Below are 23,023 nucleotides of genomic sequence, written 5' to 3' on the forward strand. Positions count from 1 at the left end.
TTTGGGCTGGTTAAGCCCCCAGCGTGAGCGCCCTGGCCGAGTCTCGGTCCGGATGGAGCCCGACGTAGCCAGGGATCGGAGGGCTACTGGACCAAGGTGGAAGGCAGCTGCACCTGCAGGTAGGGCGAATCCCCTGTTGCAAAGCCCGATGGGAGAAGTAGGGGAGCCGCCAGGTAGAAAGAAGAAGGCACCGTGGAAAATTCATAAAGGAATATGGAAACGGAAATCACGCTGAAAGTAGGAGCCAGGAAAGAAGGAAGTGCATACATATAATATAAAGAAGAACTCAGGATTAAAAATTTTTTTTTAATTTTATTTTATTTTAACAGGCCGGTTAATCTGTCAGCCGGTTAATGCCAGTTAAGCGGGACTGTACTGTACTTCTGTTTTAGTGCTGAGGACTAACAACAGAGATGCAGTCTGCACAGTTAATCAGCAATCTTTACTTTGGCTCTGGTGCACCCCCTGTGATTCATCGTCATTGAGATGGTTGGGGTGAACCGTAACTGATGGGACGGCCTAGGAAAGGCACACACACACCTGTCTATCGAAGGTGCCAGAGCTGAGCCAAAAACAAAGGAATCGGCATCAGAGTTTACAGTAGACGGGGCACCAATCAGAAGAAGGCTGCAGGACTGAAGGACCCCCAAAAAGCACAGTGCCTCCCTAATTGTCACATGGAAGTGGGCCAACCCAGTTGCCTTTATAGTAGAAGGACCTTGGTAAGGGAGGTGAACAAAATCCCTATGATCACTTTGGTTGAGCTCTAGAGAACCTGCGTGGAGATGGAAGAAACGTCCAGAAGGGCAACCATTACTGCAACACTCCACCGATACGATGTGGGCTTTATGATAGAGGGGCCCTACAGTTGTCTTGTGTGACCAACACTTTGAACTTTCTCCACTTCACTTTTTGTTTTGGCCTCATCTGCCCAGGTCTACCCTTCCATTTTGACCATCAATGTCCTGGGAAATGGCTGTGGGCACCCGAGGCATCACACTGGGTAGTCTGTTTTCTTGACACATCCCAAAGCAATACGTATTAGATAAACCAACAGTCTGTGAGTGTTTAAATGTATCAAGTGGAGGACGGGCATCCCGTCCAGGTTTGGTTATGGGGTTCTGCAGCTGTGATAATAGATGATGGTGGCACGGTATTTCTGACTCTAACCGATACCATGTGGGCTTTATGATGGGTCGGGTGGACAGAAAGCTCTCCTTAATAAAAGATTCATGGAGACGTGCAAGGAGGTCACAAAAGGGCACCTCTGAAACTGTGAGAAATAAGATCACGTGGTCTGAGGAAACCAAACTTGAACTGACTGGCCTTAATTTAAAATGTCACATAAGGAGGAGGGGCGGCACGGTGGCGCAGTGGGTAGAGCTGCTGCCTCGCAGTTGGAAGACCTGGGGACCTGGGTTCGCTTCCCGGGTCCTCCCTGCGTGGAGTTTGCATGTTCTCCCTGCATCTGCGTGGGTTTCCTCCGGGCGCTTCGGTTTCCTCCCACAGTCCAAAGACATGCAGGTTAGGTGGATTGGCGATTCTAAATTGGCCCTAGTGTGTGCTTGGTGTGTGGGTGTGTCCTGCAGTGGGTTGGCACCCTGCCCGGGATTGGTTCCTGCCATGTGTTGGCTGGGATTGGCTCCAGCAGACCCCCGTGACCCTGTGTTCGGGTTCAGCCAGTTAGAAAATGGATGGATGGATGGACATAAGGAGGAGGAGAGCAGGTGCAATACCACTGCAGTCCTGAGTCCTGGTGGTGGCAGCGTTGAGCTCTGGGGTTGAGGACTAGAAGACTAAAGAGAGGGCTGAAGAAAAATGAATGGAGAAAAGTTCAGAGATCCTCTTAATGAAAACCTGCTCAGTGGGCTCTGGACCCCAAAAAAGAAAACCAAGGACAACACAGGGGTGGCTTAGGGACAGCTCTAGCAATGGTCAAACTCCTGATGCCCTCAACCTCCTGCCCAGGCTCACTGGCACTGCCCTGCCATTACAACATAGGCAGAGTGAAAGTGATTCCAGTCAACACCCACCATAACCACAAAAGTGGTGAACGCCCGTCTATAAAGCAATAAGCCATTGTTTATCAAAGCCTTTGGGCGTTTCTGTATGTTTGGTTTGATTTTATTACTCTTGTAAGACATGAAAGCAAAACGCTCAATGAACCTTTGATAGTCTGGCAGGCTTTAAAAGAATAAACAGAGCACAATGACAGAAGGCAGACTATGGTGGGCATTAAGCCACAGGTTACTTTAAAGATAATATTTAACCAAAAAAGGACTGGCAAAGGTACCAAATAAGAGAACAAAAAGAGTCTTTTGTCATGTATTGATTTTAATGTCCTGAACTGCGTAAACAGAAAAATACGAAATAGCATGGAAAACAACAGAAGGAGCCACTGAATACGATCAGCACTTCATCTCACTTGGCAACACGTCAGTGAAGTGGGCATCGCTGCCTCACAATGCCCAGACTGCGGTTCACTTCCAGGCCATGATGCCATCTGTCAGGAGTTGGCACATTTTCCTCATACTCCTGGGGGTTTTCTCCCAAAGGACCAGGCTCTCCGTTCAGGCTATGCAGGTCCCAGTGGGCTTCTGTCAATCCTTAATAGGAATATATAGCGCCTTTCGGAAAGTACTCAGACCCTTCACTCTGTTCATGTTGCGTTTTGTTGCAGCGCTGTGCCAAAATCATTTCAATTTATTTTTTGCTGTCATCAAGCAACATGCAATACCCCAGAATGACAAAGCAGAAATGGGATTTTGGGAATAATTGAAAATGTATTAAAAATAAAAAACTGAAACATCCCATTGAGAGCCTTGACAGGGGGGCACTTAGTTCATCCCAGCCTGCAGTCATCTTCGGTTTGCCCACCTGGATTTGGGGATTTTCCGCCGTTCTTCTCTGCCGTTCCTAGATTAAGACCCCCCCAAACAGGCCCCTGGGTGACTTGATGAACAGAAGGAATTGGGAATTTATAACCTTTAGAAGGCTCTAGAACAGAATTTCCCAGTTTTTTTTTGTTCCTGGCTACCCAGAGGTGTGGAAGTTCCAAGTCTACAGAGCACTTCAACCAGGAGTCGCACCCCAAATTGGGACTCCGGTGTTTACATTTAGTTGGATGAGTTTGAATCAATCAGGCTTCTACATGTGGCTGGTTCACAACCTGAAGCACCTCGAGCATGCAAAAGGCGCTATATAAATAAAATGTATTATCCATCCATCCATTTTCCAACCCGCTGAATCCGAACACAGGGTCACGGGGGTCTGCTGGAGCCAATCCCAGCCAACACAGGGCACAAGGAAGGAACCAATCCCAGGCAGGGTGCCAACCCAACGCAGAAATGTATTATTATTATTATTATTAACTCCTAACAGAGATCATCCTTTAAACAATGAAGCACACAGACACCCAGCGATTTAGTGCAGTGCGGTGATTCCCGCTATTAATGGCGGGTGGGCATACAGTATAATCATTTCATCGAGGTCCTCCTTGATGATTTCAGCCCCCCTGACACTTGATTGGAGGGGGTACATTCATTCAGCCCCTCTGATGGTGTCTGCCCCACCCAGCAGCCCCCCTACTAATGCCACCGATTCAGACAATTGGTGGACAGCCTGTTTTCAGTCCCCTCCAGTTAGTGGCACTCCAGCCACTGTAGCAAACCTGACACCATTCTGCTCCAGTGTGGCGCTGAGGTGTCACCTGTTTCATGGCTCCCAATCCGATTGGTTTGTCATTTGGAGGTTCCTGCAATGTGCTGTAATAAACGCATGCTCCCCACCTCCTCCTCCTCCTCTTCCTCCTCCAGCGATGCTTGATTGGGTTCATCTCCCAAACTCCCAGAGTTGTTCCTGTGTTTAGTGTCATTGTCCTGTTAGAAGATGAACCTTCAGCCCTGTCCATAATCTGGAGCTCTTTGGAACATTTTAAGGATTTCTCCGTACTTTGCTTCATTCAGCTTTCCTTCACCATCTCCCAGTCCCAGGTGCAGCCACCACCAGGCTTCAGCACTGGAACGGTATTCCCCTTGTAAGGAGCTCTTCCCAGTTTTCTCCAGCTGTGATGCTAATCTTGGTTTCATCAGACCAGAGAATCTTGTTTCTCACATTCTGAGAGACCTTCAGAAGACTTTTTGCAAACTCCAAGGTGGGCTTCCGTGTGTCTTTTACTTAGGAGGAACTTCCATCTGGCCACACTTGCCATGGAGCCCAGATCAGCGGAGTGTTGCAGTTATTGTTGTCCTACTGGAAGTTTCTCCCATCTCCACAATGGAGTGACCATCAGGTTCTTGGTCATGTCACAAAAGTAGACCACAGACATCGAAAAGGTTTGGGGCAGCCACCCGTGTATTGTGCCTTGGCTACAAATGGGTTGATTTGGTTGTGATGTTCACAGGTTTGAGTTCAAAACAGAACTGATTGTAAAATGAAAAGATGGCGGCTTTAGAGCCCGAGACTGGAAGTGACGTCATCTATGGCACCAGTACTGGAAGTGATGTCTTCAGGACCAGAAATTACATCATCTATGGCTATCTGGGGCCGAAAGTGGTGTCTCCAGGACCTGTAAGTGATGTCATTTATGCCCCCTCAGTTACCAGAAGTGACGTCTTCTGAACCGGAAGTGACGTCATCTATGCAACAACAAAAAAAAACACTGTTCCTGGAAGTGACGTCATCTATGGCGCTCTGGAGCCGAAAGTGGTGTCTCCAGGACCAGATGTGACGTCATCTATGGCACCAGTACTGGAAGTGACATCTTCGGGACCAGAAGTGACATCACCTATGGCTCTCTGGAGCTGAAAGTGGTGTCTCCAGGACTAGAAGTGACGTCATCTATGGTGCTCTGGAGCTGAAAGTGGTGTCTCCAGGACCAGAAGTGACATCATCTATGGCATAAGTACTGGAAGTGATGTCTTTGGGACCAGAAGTGACATCATTTATGCTCTCTGGAGCCAAAAGTGGTGTCTCCAGGACCAGAAGTGACGTCATCTATGCCCCCTCAATTCCCAGAAGTGACGTCTTCAGGGCTGGAAGTAACTCATCTATGGCGCCGGTGCCGGAAGTGACATCTTCTGTACCGGAAGTGTCATCATCTATGTACCACCCACCACCCAGTTACTGGAAGTGACGTCTTTGAGACCGGAAATGACACTGTTTATGGCTCTGGGACCGGAAGTGAAATCATCACTGGTGCCGGGACCTAGCAAGATTTCCTGTAGATGGTCTGCAGAAGATTGCGAAGGAGAGTTAGTGCAGCTCACCACCCCCTGGTCTGGTGTGCTAGTACTATTCTTAAGGCCTTTCAGTTGTCTCCCAATCGCATGTGCGTGACAGTCACCTTTCTTGTCAATGCCCTTCTCCCCTAATTGCCAGGTTTTGTGGAGCGGTCGGCTCTAGGAAGAGTTGTGGTTGTTCCAGATGTCTTCCACTGCGCTTTTGGGAGCCTTCAATGCTGTACCCTTCCACAGATCTGAGCTTCAGTTCCTTCTACCAGCCTTGGCTTGGTTTGTGCTCCCCTGTGGACCTTCTACAGACTGGTGTGTGCCTTCCCTAATTGTGTCAATCCATTGAGTGGACCACAGTGGACTCCAAACAAGATGTAGAAACATCTCAGTGATGAGCAACAGAATGGAATACACCTTTTAAGTGACATAGCAAAAGAGACTAAATGCGAGATTTCAGTTTTTCATTTCTCATTAAATTTACAAGCATCTCTAAAATCCTGTTCTGGGGTGTTGAGTGTTCCTTGAGGAGTGAAAGAAAATGACATAAAATGATTTTAGCACAAGGCTGCAACTTAGCAAAATGTTAAAAAATTCAAGATCTGAATACTCTGTGTAGGCTCTGTTAACAGAAAGTGCAAAGATGGAAGCACCAATGAGAACAATGTCAGATGCAACATCCTGATCTTGAACCTCAAGTTTCTATCTGTGGGACACTTCCATGTTATCTTTGTGTTTATGTCCCTCCTGCTTCTCCAGTTTCATCCCACATCCACAGGTCAGGCTAACCGAGCTGGTGTCGGGTGCTTGTGCCCTGCAATGGACTGGCATCCTCGTGTCCAGAACTGCCAGCCTGAATTGGCTTAAGAAGGTCTGAGAATGTCACCTTCGATTCACCCCAAGACATCCAGACCAAGAAGAAGCAAACGTTTATGGGAAAGAAGTGAGACAAGGAGCAGCCCCAAGAATTAAAGGGTGGATGGAATAACAGAAGGCAAAAAAAAAATGAAATTGCGACTCAAGATCATCCAGAAGGTCCGGGAAGGAAGAAGAAAGACTGGCAGCTGGCCTTCATTGTGCCACTCTGGAAGGTAAAAGGGGAGACCGTGGCACCTATGGAGCTGCACTGCTTTAGCAATTTGGATAACACCTGTGACAAAATCATACCAGAGAAGACCAGCCATCAAGTGGAAGAAGACCTCAGCAAAGAGACCACCCTGGTGCACACTTTGCCTTTGAAAGACTCAGCATAAAAGCCATTAAATAAGAACAAAAGAAGCCTGAGGGGTTCTCGCCATACCTTAGCTAAGGGGTGCGCAGGGGCAGCCTTCACTATTCAGTTCTATGTTGACGCTTGAAGGCTCGAGCCCCCTATAGCAAAGCATTAGTGGATTTTTTGTTTACACGGAGTAGTTGTGACCATCATTATCACGTACTCGAGGTCATCAGGGGAAATGAAGAGGAAGAGCATTTAGGATTGAAGCCTGGAAGCTCCTCATTACGCTAAGAGTTGTGGGACTCTGGAACAAACTACAGATACATGGAGTTGAAGGAGACACCTGGATGAGATATTGGGACATCTAAGCTATTAGCTAATAATAATAATAATAATGGGTGGCATTGGTGGTGCAGTGGTAGCGCTGCTGTCTCCCAGTAAGGAGACCTGGCTTTGCTTCCCGGGTCCTCCATGCGTGGAGTTTGCATGTTCTCCCCGTGTCTGCGTGGGTTTCCTCCCACAGTCCAAAGACATGCAGGTTAGGTGCATTGGCGATCCTAAAATTGTGCTTGGTGTGTGCGTCTGCCCTGTGGTGGGCTGGCGCCCTGCCCCAGGGTTTGTTTTTCTTTCTTGTGCTCTGTGTTGGCTGGGATTGGCTCCAGCAGACCCCTGTGACCCTGTAGTTAGGATATAGTGGGTTGGAAAATGGATGGATGGATAATAATAATAATAATCTGTATACTGCGGTGGGTTGGCACCCTGCCCAGGATTGGTTTCTGCCTTGTGCCCTGTGTTGGCTGGGATTGGCTCCAGCAGACCCCCGTGACCTTGTGTTCAGATTCAGCGGGTTGGAAAATGGATGGATGGATGGATAATCTGTATAGCACATTTTCCATGCTCAAGGTGCTATATAAACGAACAGGCTTAATAGACTGAATGGTCTCCTCTCATTTGTCACATTTGTTATCATGAATTCAATTCAGTTAATTTTTTATTGTAATCTTTACTGGGTACAGGTGCAGAGCGCTGCGACAAGTCTTCAGGTAAAATGCAAATAACAGACTTTACGAATTTCTACTTACATGAGCGCACATAAAGGCACAGGTTTGTTTAAATCGACAGAAACTTAAAGTGGCTTGAAACTGATTAACATAACTGGAACCCATCAATATGTGCCCGTTATTTAATGGGCAGGGTGGCACAGCGGCAAAGCTTTGGACATCAGAAACGGGGGTTGTGAGCTCAGATCCCGGAGTGTTGGCTCTGAGGTTAGGGATCTAGCAATTGGCAATCGGAAGGTCGCCGGTTTGATACCCGTAAATGCCAATAGGGACTCTGCTCTGTTGGGCCCTTGAGCAAGGAAGGCCCTTAACCTGCAATTGCTGAGCGCTTTGAGTAGTGAGAAAAGCGCTATATAAATGCAAAGTATCATTATTATCATTATACCATTACTGACACTACAAGTCCCCTTCACCTGCCTGCGCTTTGATTGGAAAAATACAAGAAATGGAACCCATGGCATCTCAAATGTTGTAAGTCGCCTTTGATAAAGACATCGGCCAAATAATAATAATAATAATAATGGCAGGAGTACGGAGAGGTGACAACTGAAAAGAGGAACACAAAACTTCAGTAGCATCGACGGAGAAAATAAACCAATGGCGGGGTTTGTTGGGGGGGGCATATCTCCAAAGAATCAAAGCTAATACACAGTAAGTGGAGAGTATAAAGACCCCCTTCTGCACTCTTTATTTTGTTGTCGATTTTAATTGGTGGAGTTTTCCATTTTGTGCCCATCAGTCTGCACTCAATAACCCGCATTGGCAAAGTGAAGTCAGGTTGTCAGAAAGGTTTGCAAATTTATTAAAAATCAAAAACTGAAATCTCTCCTGTCCTGCAGTGGGTTGGCACCCTGCCCGGGATTGGTTCCTGCCTTGTGCCCTGTGTTGGCTGGGATTGGCTCCAGCAGACCCCCGTGACCCTGTGTTCGGATTCAGCAGGTTGGAAAATGGATGGATGGACGGATGGATGGATGAAATCTCTCCTTCATTGCAGGATTAGAGCAATTAATTCAATACTTTGTAGAAGACCCTTTGGCAGCAATTCTACCTTTCCCTGTTCTTGGGTAAGTCTCTACAAGCCTGGCATACCCAGATTTGGGCAGCTGATCTCATTCTTCCTGGCAGATCCGCTCAAGCTCCATTAGATTGTATGGGAGATGTCTGTGAACTGTCATCACTGGGGGTCTCCACACATGTTCTGCTGTATGAGGATTGGCTGGGCCACTCAAGGCCACTCAGAGACTTGTCTTGAAGCCACTCTTGGCTGTTTGCTATATCGATAAGGGTGGAGTGGTGGCTCTGAGGCTAAGGATTTGCGCTGGTATCCCGAAGGTTGCTGGTTCGAATCCCCGTCAAAGCCAAAAAGAAATCCTACTCTGCTGGGCCCTTAATCTTCAATTGCTCCAGGGGTGCTGTACAATGGCTGACCCTGCACTCTGACCCCAAGATGTATGCGAAAACGAACAAATTCCTAATACAAGAAATTATATAAGGTGAAATAAAGAACAAAAAAAAAAAATAGACCATTAAAGTGTCACCCCTGTCTGAAGGGGCATGCACTCTGGGGCAGGTTTTCTTCAAGGACTTGAATTTATTTGGCTGCATTCATCCTCCCCTCACTTCTGACCCGTCTCTGTGCTCCCAGCACCACCATAACATGATGCTGACACCACCGAGCTTCACTGCAGGGATGGTAATAGTTAGAGAGAGAGAGAGGTTAGCGGCAGGCGCTGGTTCGTCACATTGCCGTACCCACCGCACGACAAACCAAGTCAGGATCCAGATTAGGACCCGAGTGCAGCCATAAGACGGGTTAGACCACAGCACCACACTAGTTCAGATGTAATAGTTACATGATGGGGAAGTCTCTACAAGCTTGGCACACTTGGATTTAAACAGTTGGTCCCAGTCTTCCTGGCAAGTAAAAATGTGGTAATTGACTCTTTGATTAAACTTTCTTAAATGTTTCCACAGTAAAATCAAAGATTACGTCCCCGAGCAGAAGTAATAATTATTACACAAGTAACAATTCCATTGTACTTTGTGAAGAATGAGACACTTGAACTTAATGCAGTTTAGGGGTGCAGTTCATTTTGCAGGATCCAGCCCTGATTGGGGTGCCAGTCCACTGCAGAGTCCACCCACTCGCATCCCTCTGCTGCCGTCTGATCGGACACTCTGGGTCAAAGGAGGATTGATTGAGGCAGAACTGACTGTGTCTGTCTTATCTCAGTAATCTGAAAGATGTTTGTTTTAGTGTTGATGGGAAAAGTAAACCTGCGCTGTTGCTCAAGACGTTCAATACGCGAGTCCGGCTGCAGCGCGCATAAATACAGCAGCCGAGCGCAGTGCCTCATCACCTCGACTGAGACCAACACACCGACGACCATGAAGTCTGCGGCGAGCGTCCTACTGCTGGCTGTCGCCTTTTTGTGCCTCGCAGGTGAGTTCATGAACTGTAATACAGAAGGCGCCCGCTCATTCAAGAGTGGCACAAATGTATAGCGACAAATTTATATACGGCGTTTTAAACTAGTGCCTTTAACAAGTGTAAATTTCTTAAAATGATTGTAAATATTCAATATATCTCTCTCTCTCTCTTCCTCTCTCTGTAATAATAATAATAATAATAATAATTAGTCATTTTCTAACGCACTTACTGAACAGGTTTCTGGGGATCTGCTGGAGCCTATCCCAGTAAGCATACGGCGCAAGGCAGGAACAAGCCTCTGCACAGGGCGCCAGTCCATCTCAGGGTGAACACACACACACACACCAAACACACCAAACACACACGGGCCAATTTAGCATCGCCTGTTCACCTAACCTGCAAGTCTTTGGACTGTGCGAGGAAATCGCGCACCTGGATGAGGCGAGTCTCCTTACTGTCAGGCAGCTGCGCTATCACTGCGCCACCGTGCCAACCTATTATTATAATTATTATTATCCATCCATCCATTATCCAACACACTACATGCTATGGGTCACGGGGTTCTGCTGGAACCAATTCCAGCCAACACAGAGCGCAAGGCAGGAATAAATGCCCAGGCAGGGCGACAGCCCACCGCACCACACCAAGGACACACTAGGAACAATTTAGGATCGCCAATGCACCTAACCTGCATGTCTTTGGGCTGTGGGAGGAAACCCATGCAGACCCGGGAAGTGAACCCAGGAATCCTAACTGCCAGGCAGCAACGCTACCCTCTGCACCACCGTGCCGCCCATTATTATTATTATTATCCATCCATCCATCCATTTTCCAATCCGCTGAATCCGAACACAGGGTCACGGGGGTCTGCCAGAGCCAATCCCAGCCAACACAGGGCACAAGGAAGGAACCAATCCCGGGAAGGGTGCCAACCCACCGCAGTATCCATCCATCCATCCATTTTCCAATCCGCTGAATCCGAACACAGGGTCACGGGGTTCTGCTGGAGCCAATCCCAGCCAACACAGGGCACAAGGCAGGGAACCAATCCTGGGCAGGGTGCCAACCCACCGCAGCACCGCAGTATTATTATTATTATTATTATTATTATTATTATTATTACAAACATCAAAATGGAGCAGTGTTGTTTTCTAATTTGACGGTGAATAATACCAGTCCTTGCTTTCCAATTGATTTCACTGCTATAAAATAAAATCACAGAAATAATTAGCTCAAGGCCGACATGGTGGCGCAGTGGGTAGTGCTGCTGCCTCGCAGTAAGGAGACCCAACTGGTTTCGCCTTCCCAGGTCCTCCCTGCATGGAGTTTGCATGTTCTCCCCGTGTCTGCGTGGGTTTCCTCCCCACAGTCCAAAGACATGCAGGTTAGGTGCATTGGCGATCCTAAAATTGTCCTTGGTGTGTAGGTGTGCCCTGTGGTGGGGCTTGGATTGGCTCCAGCAGACCCCCCGTGACCCTGTAGTTAGGATATAGCAGGTTGGATAATGGATGGATGGATAATTAGCTCAATCTCCTTACCATAACATTCCAGCTATAGTTATTTGACTGAAGCCCCCGCCCCCAAATTATGACTTTTGAAATTATGATTTTTGACCTTTAAGCCGTTCCTTTTGGGGCGAGAGAGAGTCATCGTAAACCACACCCCTTATCACACTGCCTTACCGATTGCCACACCCAGGAGGTGGGGCCCCTTGTCTCCCATCACAGCCTATGGGGTCAGGGGTTTGTGTGTCCCTCTGCCCTCCCACGGTGGTCCTTTTAGTTGATTGGCTCCGGAGCCATCATTCAGTCTGTCGCCAGCTGGTTGTTGCGCAGAAACATTTCAAGCTGGACGCTGACCTGGCACGGGTTCACTTTCTGTTTTCTTGCTGGTGCATGAAGTCTGCCTGCGAGGTGCAGGATCACTAAACTGCCCCAATCTCTTTCACTCATGACACTTGCTTGGCTGTGAATGACAAGTAAGAAAAGGGAACAATTTTGATATTTTAACGAGGCTCCTATCATTTTTACATTTTCTTAATATTATTAGCTTTTAAAATAAAGTCACGAGTGGCATAAGTTTCATCATTCACAATTTTAAGTTTTCATAATTTAGGGGTGTGGCTTAAATGTCACATTGTCATATTTCATAACTTGTGGGTGGGGCTTAAAGTTCATAATTTTAGGGGGTGGTGTTTAAAGCTGTCAATCAATCATTTACTTTTTGACAGTCTGCTGTACTACCGAGTGGGGTGAAGATTGTAATTCAGGACAGGCCACCATTGTCTCTGCCTTGTCCTGACTATTATGTGTGGCCCTCCTCTGCCCCCCCTCAGCAGGCAGGGCCATCTTAATGCATGGGCACGCTGGGCAATTGTCTGGGGGCCCCATGCTAATCTCTGTATGTTGTGACTTGCTGAGTGGTTGTGTAGGTGGGGGGGTGTCCAGTGTTCTGCTTTGCCCCGGGGGTCCTATAATGCTGTTAAGATGGCCCTGTTGACTTCTCCAGGGATCCCCCGTCCCCTCTTATACTCGTGTCCCTCACAGGTCTGACACAGCAGGTGCCTTGTACACGTCCTCCAGCTGCAAAAGTCCATTTGCTCTGATGCTGGGCCACCAGCAGGCTCTAAATGTGGACCCCAGCCCTGGCAGAGGACACTGTGGTGTACGGGTGAGGTGGGGTGACAAGTAGGAGTTGACAAGAGAGACAAAGCCGTTGGAAGTGCTTGCCACCTATAAAGATCTGAGTGGCGTGATGGAAGCAGCCTCTGAGGAAGACGACGACGATGGTCCTCCATAGGGTCACTCGCCATCAGTGGGCCATAAAGTGGCTGATTCCGTTCCTCCATCCCTCGCACTCAGGGTTTACAAACAAGCCAAGTCATTTGTATTTCTGATGATTTTATTACTCATTTCCTACCATGTCTCAAAGAGCTAACTAACATAACATGTCTTCTGTTCCCTCAGCGACCTCCAAAGGGGCTCCAAACCCACAAAAGGTAAGCCTCAACTGTGAGTGCCGCTCTGCTTAGGGTCCCTGTGGGTCCTCAGGGCTCACTCTGCTCATTTCTCCCCCCCAGCCTAACTGCGCCAGTACTCTCTGCCCGCTTGTACATTGGACTACACACCAGTCTGCGGGACCGACGGCGTCACCTACGGAAATGAATGCATGCTGTGCAGCCAAAACCAGTAAGTGACAGCTGAGTGGGCAGGGGGCAGTGAAAGGACATCATGGGCTCCAGTTACACTGGTTGGTTTGTTTATCTGGGAGTAAGCATAATGCCAAAGGGGCTTAAATGGCAGGTTTAAGCACAGATCACCAGCCCAATACAATGAGCTGCCAGTCAGGAGCCACGGGCATCTCGCAGGGTGCCCTCTACTGCCATTTAGCAGCCAGCAGGTGTCCCATTCCTGACAGTCCTCTCTCTCTGCCTGTCTGCAAAGAACACCAAGTTGCCCCGCTACTGAAGGTGACCCAGTATCTGCATGCGATTTTGAATTTAATGAATTCTCCTCCTAGGCATCTTATAGCTCCTCTTCTGTCCAGTACTGCAGATAACTGTGTGCCCTCCTGGTTTCAAACAGGCCCATATTCAGAGCATGGTTTAGTGATGCCAGGATCGGGCAGATGGGTGCTTAGATTCTTGCCATGGCAGCGGTTTGGCATAGGGCATGCACGTCCAGGAAGATGCTAACAAATGTGGGCAGTCTAAAGTGAGGTGGGCTGCATGTGGAGGTGCCAAGCGAGTCGGGCCTGCCTTGAGCACTTGGGTACCAGAAGAGGCTCTGCATCAGTGTGGCATGTACAGGCGAAAAAGAGAATGGAAATGGATGGATGGATGGATGGATGGATGGATGGATGGATGGATGGATGGATGGATGGACTTGGCCAGTTTATCATTTGACAGATATACCATTAATTGCCAGTGTATTCAGCATGGCAATAAGTAATCCATTTCTTCTGATTTTTGATTTATTTCCAGACGTGAACCTGTCTTGATTGCCAAATATGAGGCCTGCTGATTCCAGAAGACAGAAGAAATGAATCAACATCCCACAGTTTTATGGATGATTTGATTTTCTGTTATTTTAAAATCACAAATATGAAATAAAAGCAAATTTCATCATTAATTGTGTGAATGAGCAGGTCACTCTTCTCTGAGGCTGACAGAAACATGGCGAGCCTTCATTACTCCAGCGCCATAATCTTCATTTTAAAACGCAGCTTTCTGTTATTAAGGTGGGTAGAAATTGCTGGGGGTTTATTCACAATTAGAAATCCAGTTTAATTTTTTCTGCTTGTTCACCCAGTCCATGCTAAATGGAGCACCATAGTGGATCCAGAATGTACCGAGACCCTTTTATTTTCTACACACTGTTTTTCAAATGGAGGCATTTGACATTTTTTGCCCACCAGTTTGCAATCCACAACCCATAATGATAAAGTGACAACTTGTTTTTTCAGCTTGAAAATTTATTAAAAATCAAAACGCTGAAATCTCTCATTCCTAGAAGTACTCAGACCCCTCATTCAGCACTTTGTAGAAGCCCCTTTCGGAGTAATTATACCTTTTGAGTCTTCTTAAGTTAGTCTCTGCAAGCTTTGCACACCTGGATTTGGACAGTTTACCCCATTATATCCTCTCAGGCTTCATTATGTTGAATGGGAAGCATCTGTAAACTGCCATCTTCAGGTTTTAAGTCTGGGCTTTGGCTGGGCCACTCAGGAGCAAACAGAGCCTTGTCCTGAAGCCCCTCCAGCGTTGTCAATCATCGCCCCCCATTTTGAGGTCACAGGTTTTCTTAAAGGGTCACTTTAAATTTAGTTGCAGTTCTATTAGAATGGATGGGAAACATCTGTAATCTGCCATCTTCACGTTCTGTGGGGCTGAATTCTGGGCTTTGTCAGGGACACCCGAGGACACTCAGTGTTTGCCAATTTGAGGGGGAGGCCCTGATAGGGAGCACATTGTTGTAAGGGTAAAATATCTCAGGTTGGTAAGTGGCAAGGTGCATTAGCCTCCAGGAGCTTCATTAATAAAACTGTGTGGATTCAAGCGTTAAAATATGAACAGAAAAAAGGTACAAAAAAAACAGATTTATAAAACTTGATGTAAGCACATAATTTACTGCTTATAAATAAAAAACACCTTGTAAAAATGCATAAGGAAACGCACGTTGAACACCGCCCTGAAACATCCATGTCTAGGGCATGCTAATCAACCTCATACATATGCAATCAGGAGACTGCAGAACTCCAATGACTGGTAGAACAGCCACCCACCTGACGTATCAAAACCCCGCCCCCTGCTTTGAAGACTAGCAGGCTGCGCTCCAGGGGCCTCATGTATAACGCCGTGCGTAGAACTCACACTATAACATGGCGTAAGCACAAAAGCGGGATTGTGCGTACGCACAGAAAAATCCAGATGCAGGAATCTGTGCGCACGCATACTTTCACGTTCTTCTACTACATAAATCTCGATTTGCGTGAAAAGTAACGCACGTGCACGCGCCTTCTGTCCCGCCCCCAACTCCTCCCAGAATTACGCCTCTTTGAATATGCAAAATCAATATAAACAGCCTTCTGTGAAAAGACAATGGGAAAAGCACGGGAGAAAATATAAGAATTTCAGCGAATACCAAGTGGAGGCAAAGGAAAAACATACTATTTGTTGGTTTAAACAGTGGTATAATCACAAAAGGAAGCTGATCGAGTGACAGAGTGTCGGAGAAACTCGAAGGCTCAACTTCACAAAGTCGCACAGTGCCCGAAATAAAAAAGAATCACATATCAAAGTCGCCGTGAAAAGCGAGTCGTAGCCCACCGTCTGAGTGTCATATGAAAGCTTATTAGGGTACAGACAAAAAAAGGCACACAGTGGGGAAAAAAGCACGAAATGTCAACTTTAATCTCGAAATTTCCACTTTAATCACGTAGTTTATTTTGCCATTAAAGTAGAACATCATAAACTTCATCTTAAAATCGTTTAATTTACTAGTTTCTCAAATCCCATTGTAACTAAAGTGGCATGTTAAATGCTTTGTTCTGTATTTGATCTTCTATGTGCTCTGTGTGTATGAATCACTACCTGCTTTTTAAACGGGCTTTCTCTTTCTCCGACAGGACACATAATCCATTATATTCGTGATATTACAGCTCTCTGAATTATTAAAATACTGAGATGTATACGTGATATCTTTTTCATGATGATAGGAATGAAAGCATGTTATTAAACATGGGAACACGGTGGCGCAGTGCTTGTTCATGTCTCACGCAAGAGGCTTGCAGCGCCATGCGCGACCTTCAATGAAATAATTTATCACAGCAGTACTGTCTCTTTCAAACGTACTAACCTCCAATTCCTGTCCTTACTTTTCTTTCTCCAAAAACTCAATCGCCACACAATAAGCTATGTAATAGACATGAAGCCATCTGTAAGCTTAGAACTTCGATTCTTCAAAACTTTTAAGGAACATTGAAATATCTTAGTAGTACATGTTTAATTATTATATCCGTCTATCTTTCCAGTGTCGCGTCAGCACCAGCAAGAATACAGCGCAAGTCAGGAACAATTACTGAACTAGCTAGTGCTGTGGCACCGTGTCCTCACATGTTTAATTATTAACAATACAGATTTTTTAAATGAAGTTAAAGTTTTATCTGTATAATATAATCAACATGTTTTGCTGCATTTCGTCTTAGAAATGAATACCGTCATCACATGTAAATACGCGCTTTATAAAGTGGCGTAGGTTGTGCAATATTATAACTGTAGTGCAAGTTTACAGTGAGGTGATTGTACTTATAAGTAAACAATTATATAAGGAGCAGTTGATGGACTGATTTAGTGTTTAGAGTTCTTGGGATTAAACTGTTTCTAAACCGTGAAGTCCGTACAGGGACTAAAGCGTTTGCTGTGGCTCAGGCAGCATCTGCTTCATGCTGTGTACCGATAATTCTCTTTCCAATCAGCTGCTGCTGCGATTTCCCACTCAGATACAGTAATATAAATACTCTGAGTGGTGCAGTGAGAGTAATGTGGAAAAAGATGATCTGCTGTGGCAACCCTTAACGGGAGCAGCTGAAAGAAGATGCAGTGAGAGTTACAACGCTAAAGCAGTTATGGTATTTGGAATACTATGGCTATTCCCTGGACCATTATATTGCTACAGGTTAATTACAATCAGATGCATTATACTAATAAACAATATGCAGTTAATTTCAGTGTATTTATAAAGCCGCGCCAGGAATGTGGGTCTAAGAAAGAAAGGGTGATCACACAGGAACAGTAGCACTGCTTTGACACTGGGTGCCGCCAGTCTGCAAAACCGGGCGGATAAATTGCGTACGCCAAGGAATGAGTTACCGTGGAAATGTGCGTGGCTTTACGCCAAGTTTAGGTTTTATACATTGCGATTTGATCGTGGAAAGGTTCGTACGCAACATTTCTGTGCGTACGCACCGTTTATACATGAGGCCCCAGGGGCCTCATGTATAACGCTGTGCGTAGAACTCACACTATAACATGGCGTAAGCACAAAAGCGGGATTGTGCGTACGCACAGAAAAATCCAGATGCAGGAATCTGTGCGCACGCATACTTTCACGTTCTTCCACTACATAAATCCCGATCCGCGTGAAAAGTAACGCACGGGCACGCGCCTTCTGTCCCGCCCCAACTCCTCCCAGAATTACGCCTCTTTGAATATGCAAATCAATATAAATAGCCTTCTGTGAAAAGACAATGGGAAAAGCACAGGGGAAAATATAAGAATTTCAGCGAATACCAAGTGGAGGCAAAGGAAAAACGTACTATTTGTTGGTTTAAACAGTGGTATAATCAACAAAAGAAAGTTGATCGAGTGACAGAGTGTCGGAAAAACTCGAAAGATCAACTTCACAAAGTCGCACAGTGCCCAAAATAAAAAAGAAATCACATATCAAAGTCGCTGTGAAAAGGCGAGTGGTAGCCCACCGTCTGAGTGTCATATGAAAGCTTATTAGGGTACAAACAAAAAACATAGACACACAGTGGGAAAAAAAGCACGAAATGTCAACTTTAATCTCGAAATTTCCACTTTAATCACGTAGTTTATTTTGCCATTAAAGTAGAACATCATAAACTTCATCTTAAAATCGTTTAATTTACTAGTTTCTCAAGTAGCATGTTAAATGCTTTGTTCTGTGTTTGTCTTCTATGTGCTCTATGTGTGTGAATCACTACATGCTTCTGTTCTTTCTCTTTCTCCGACAGGACACATAATCCATTACATTCGAGATATTACAGCTCTCTGAATAATTAAAATACTGAGATGTATACGTGATATCATTTTCATGATGATATGAATGAAAGCATGTTATTAAACATGGGAACACGGTGGCGCAGTGATTGTTCATATCTCACGCAAGAGGCTTGCTGCGCCATGTGCGACCTTCGATGAAATAATTTATTACAGAAGTACTGTCTCTTTCAAACGTACTAACCTCCAATTCCTGTCCATACTTTTCTTTCTCCAATCGCCACACAATCAGCTCTGTAATAGACGTTAAGCCATTTGTAAGCTTAGAACGCCGATTCTTCAAAACTTTTAAGGAACATTGAAATATCTTCGTAGTACATGTTTAATTATTCTATCCGTCTATCCTTCCAGTGTCGCGTCAGCACCAGCAAGAATACAGCGCAAGGCAGGAGCTATCCGTGAACTAGCTAGCGCTGCGGCACCGTGTCCTCACATGTTTAATTATTAACAATACAGATTATTTAAATGAAGTTAAAGTTTTATCTGTATACTATAAGCAACATATTTTGCTGCATTTTATCTTAAAAATGATATCGTCATCATACGCGCTTTATAAAGTAGCGCAGGTTGTGCAATATTATAACTGTAGTGCAAGTTTACAGTGAGGTGATTGTACTTATAAGTATACACAGTTCTACAAGGAGCACTTGATGGACTGATTGAGTGCGTTTAGAGTTCTTGGGATGAAACTGTTTCTGAAATGCGAGGTCCGTACAGGAAAGGCTTTGACGCTTTTTGCCGTGGTTGAGGTAGTGTGTACTTGAAACTGTATACCGATAATTCTCTTTCCGATCATCTGCTGCTGTGATTCACACTCAGATACAGTGATATAAATACTCCGAGTGGTACAGTGAGAGTAATATGGAAAAAGATGATCCGCAGTGGCAACCCTTAACAGGAGCAGCTGAAAGAAGAAGAAGATGCAGTGAGCGTAAAAACGCTAAAGCAGTTATGGTATTTGGAATACTATGGCTATTCCCTGGCCCATTATATTGCTACAGGTTAATTACAATCAGATGCAGTACACTAATAAACAATATGCAGTTAATTTCAGTGTATTTATAAAGCCGCGTCAGGAATGTGGAGCTAAGAAAGAAAGGATGAGCACACAGGAACAGTAGTTTGACCATTCTGTGGACCATTATATTGTTACAGGTTAATTACAATCAGATGCATTAAATTTATGAACGATATGCGGTTAATTTCAGTGTATTTGATAAAGCCGCCGCCGTGGATGTCGATCTAAGAAAGAGTAACCACACAGGAACAGTAGCACTGCTTTGACAGTGGGTGCCGCCAGTCTGCAAAAGCAAGCGGAGAAATTGCGTACGCCAAGGTATGAGGTACCATGGAAATGTGCGTGGCTTTATGCCAAGTTTAGGTTTTATACATCGCGATTTGAGCGTGGAGAGGTTCGTACGCAACATTCCTGTGCGTACGCACTGTTTATACATGAGGCCCCTGGTTATTAATGTGATTAACATTAATATTTTTTGGACATAATATAGTGCGTTGTGTTAACCACATATGCGAAAGCAGTATGGGCCATTGCCTTTTGGTGGCCTGATATGTACACCGGTAGATGCAAAAGCAAATGAACTATTGTAGGATCTAATGCAGTTCATAAAGTTTTTACTTTCAGGCACATCGTTAGTTAGAAGCTTCTGTAGATATTCAGAATATGAATGTAAAGGAGGCAGTCTAATCTGCCCCTTTTGACAACAACGTGTAAATTCATTATTTGTATTGCCAGTTGTTTCTTCTGGGACGTTAAGTGAATGACAATGATTGCAAATGACATTCATTAATCCCAATGAATTTTCCTCAATAGTGCACTCATTATTGAAGGCGTTGTCAGCCAACTGGCGTAAGCGTTTAGCAGGTGTCTGGCGTTGATGTCCGCGACGGGCATGTTTTGCTTGTGGCGTTTGAGTGCCGCGTTGTTGCATGTCCATTATTTATGACGCGCTATTTTGGAGTTATCCTCTCACGGCCTCTCATTTCTTGGGGCGCCTGCGCAGTACGTCTTTTTGCGGCTACGGCCCATGGCCGGATGTCCCTGCGTCCATCCGGTTTAGCATTCTCGGTTAGTAATATGGATATATATGGGCGGCATGGTGGCGCAGTGGGTAGCGCTGCTGCCTCGCATTTGGGAGACCTGGGGACCTGCGTTCGCTTCCCGGGTCCTCCCTGCGTGGAGTTTGCATGTTCTCCCCGTGTCTGCGTGGGTTTCATCCGGGCGCTCCGGTTTCCTCCCACAGTCCAAAGACATGCAGGTTAGGTGCATTGGCGATTCCAAATTGGCCCTAGTGTGTGCTTGGTGTGTGGGTGTGTCCTGCGGTGGGCTGGCACCCTGCCCGGGGTTTGTTCCCTGCCTTGCACCTTGTGCTGCCTGGGATTGGCTCCAGCAGACCCCCGTGACCCTGTAGTTAGGTTATAGCGGGTTAGATAATGGATGGATGGATATATTAAGATATTAAGTATAATAATATTTTTTTTATTAAGACATTACCGTAACATATACATATCTCTCTATTATAAAAAAAAAATCATAAAAAAAATCTTTAGGAGAGAGACTAGGGAGAGGAGACGTGATCGTCTCGGAAGACAATTTGAAGTCCCGCGAGAGACACTTTAACTTGCTCCCAGCTCTTAAAACAACGACAAGCGACTAGCTAGACACGCAACCTGCCTGCAGCAGAAAGCCAGCCAGATGATCCCACTGCTTCTCCTTAGCGCGCGTTCAGCCGCCCCCACTTCACAACGCGAGCGGCGTTATAAGTCCTGCGAGAAAGAGATTTGACAACGCCCGGGGCCGGAAATAAAGGACAAGTATTGTTTTTATAAAAGTTTTAAAGTAAAAGTGAAAATAATGCATATGGAACAATTCCCATTAAAATAACAATCTCTTTAAATTGTATATCCGGTAAACCAAACCTGGGGTTGGGTGAAGGAAACGAGCAGGGGGCGGAGCCGCCTAGTTGTTTAAATTAAAAATATTAATTGAAAACGTAGCATAATATCAACATTCAGAGAAACTGAGAATATGATTATTATTTTTAAACAGGAATATGTATCCACAGTTCCTACTCACCGTATGCAAATAAGGCAATATACCGAGCCAAAATAAACGGACAACTGCTTTAGCGCGTCCAGAGCGAATTTCACAAATGGCGGTGAGCAGCACAGGACAATATTTGCTAAGTTTTAGCACGGGTTTGAATGGATTTCCATTTGGGAGACGATCATAGTTTGGTTTAAATCAGCTTTTAACAATTCGCTCAAGAGCTACAGTCCTGTTGCCGTTTTTCTCGTTTAATTTTATCTCGCCATGCCTGTGTCTTCTATGCTACAGTTTGAGGATTAATATTATTGGCATCATCTCCATCGGTTTAGTTGTTCTTGTTATTGTTGTACTGTGTAGCTCGTCAAACGTTAAGACCGAACATCCATCCATCTCTTATCCAACCCGCTATATCCTAACTACAGGGTCACGGGGGTCTGCTAGAGCCAATCCCAGCCAGCACAGGGCGCAAGGCAGGAACAAACCCCGGGCAGGGCGCCAGCCCACACACACACACACCCACACCTAACACACACTTGGGACATTAAGACCGAACATCCTATACGAAAATAATATAAAAGAATATGGGCTGTATTGTGTAAACAATGTTGCGTCGTCCAGAGCCGTTTCTGGGCCGCAGATTGTGCTGCGCATCGTGCAGACAGAGCAGGCGCCGCTGAGGCGTTCGGTGTAAACGTGTCTCGGTGTTCCGGTCCTGTCCGGATAATTTTTTTCTAAAAAAAATAAAGCTAGGAATCTCTACGTGGGGTTGCAGTTATGCAACCTGACCACGAGATGGCGCTTGCGTAGACCGCCAGTGCTCAGAAAGTGCCCTGCCGGCCAAGTCACCAGTTTGGCAGACGGTGACGTTTAACTCTTTTTTTTTCCAGCACAGTTTGGACATTTTGCCAGAAGATCATTTGCGCATAAAGGCGGATTATTAATTGGGTTACTCACCTTCATCGATTATGCGTGTGCATGTACTGTAAAAGCCGCGGTGGGCTGGCGCCCTGCCTGGGGTTTGTTTCCTGCCTTGCGCCCTGTGTTAGCTGGGATTGGCTCCAGCACACCCCCGTGACCTTGTAGTTAGGCTATAGCGGGATGGATAATGGATGGATGGATGGATGGATGGATGTCCTGTAAAAGCACCGAGTGCTGGTGTGCAATAGAGAGGATGAGCAGCATCGTTCATAATGGCCATCATTTTGTCTTTTTTGTCTCCTCTACTACAGGAAGGCATCACATAACTGAGATTTGCCTTCTTGATTTGCTTTTTGATTTGGTGGGCTTCTCCTGAAATGAAGAGAAATGCAGGTGGAACCCTTCCCATAATGAAATGGTGCTTTGTCAAGCAACGGGTCTGCGAGGAACCACACAACCCAGTAACGAGCCATAAAGTGCCATTAAAGTACCAGGAGTTTTAAGAGTGCATATATAGTTCCTCTGTATTATAACTCATTCCATCCTGACATTAACGTGGACTCCCAAGTACCTGTAGCAATGTCCCACCTGCACTCCCTGATTAGTAACCGGACCTTGAGTGTTCTTGGTAACATGAAATACGCCAATTCCCTGTTTTTGCTGCTGTCGAGTTGCAGACAATTCTCAAAGTTCACCCCCTGACTCCTCTCCTCTGCCTCATTCCCCTCCTTAGCAATTGACCCTCTTATTGCAAAATCATCGGAGAGTTTCTGCAAGTGATCTGACCTGATGTTTTATTT

General features: G+C 45.7%; 1 long non-coding RNA gene across 1 annotated transcript; it reads left to right on the forward strand.

Moving 5' to 3' along the window:
- The first annotated feature begins 9,844 nt into the window (after positions 1 to 9,844).
- LOC114644495 (uncharacterized) lies at positions 9,845 to 14,066 on the forward strand. Its single transcript, XR_007936170.1, has 4 exons — positions 9,845 to 9,948; positions 12,903 to 12,934; positions 13,016 to 13,124; positions 13,919 to 14,066. It is a non-coding gene; the product is annotated as an uncharacterized LOC114644495 (long non-coding RNA).
- The last annotated feature ends 8,957 nt before the right edge of the window (positions 14,067 to 23,023 follow it).

Source organism: Erpetoichthys calabaricus, chromosome 11 (genome assembly GCF_900747795.2).
Source record: "Erpetoichthys calabaricus chromosome 11, fErpCal1.3, whole genome shotgun sequence".
NCBI lineage: Eukaryota > Metazoa > Chordata > Cladistia > Polypteriformes > Polypteridae > Erpetoichthys > Erpetoichthys calabaricus.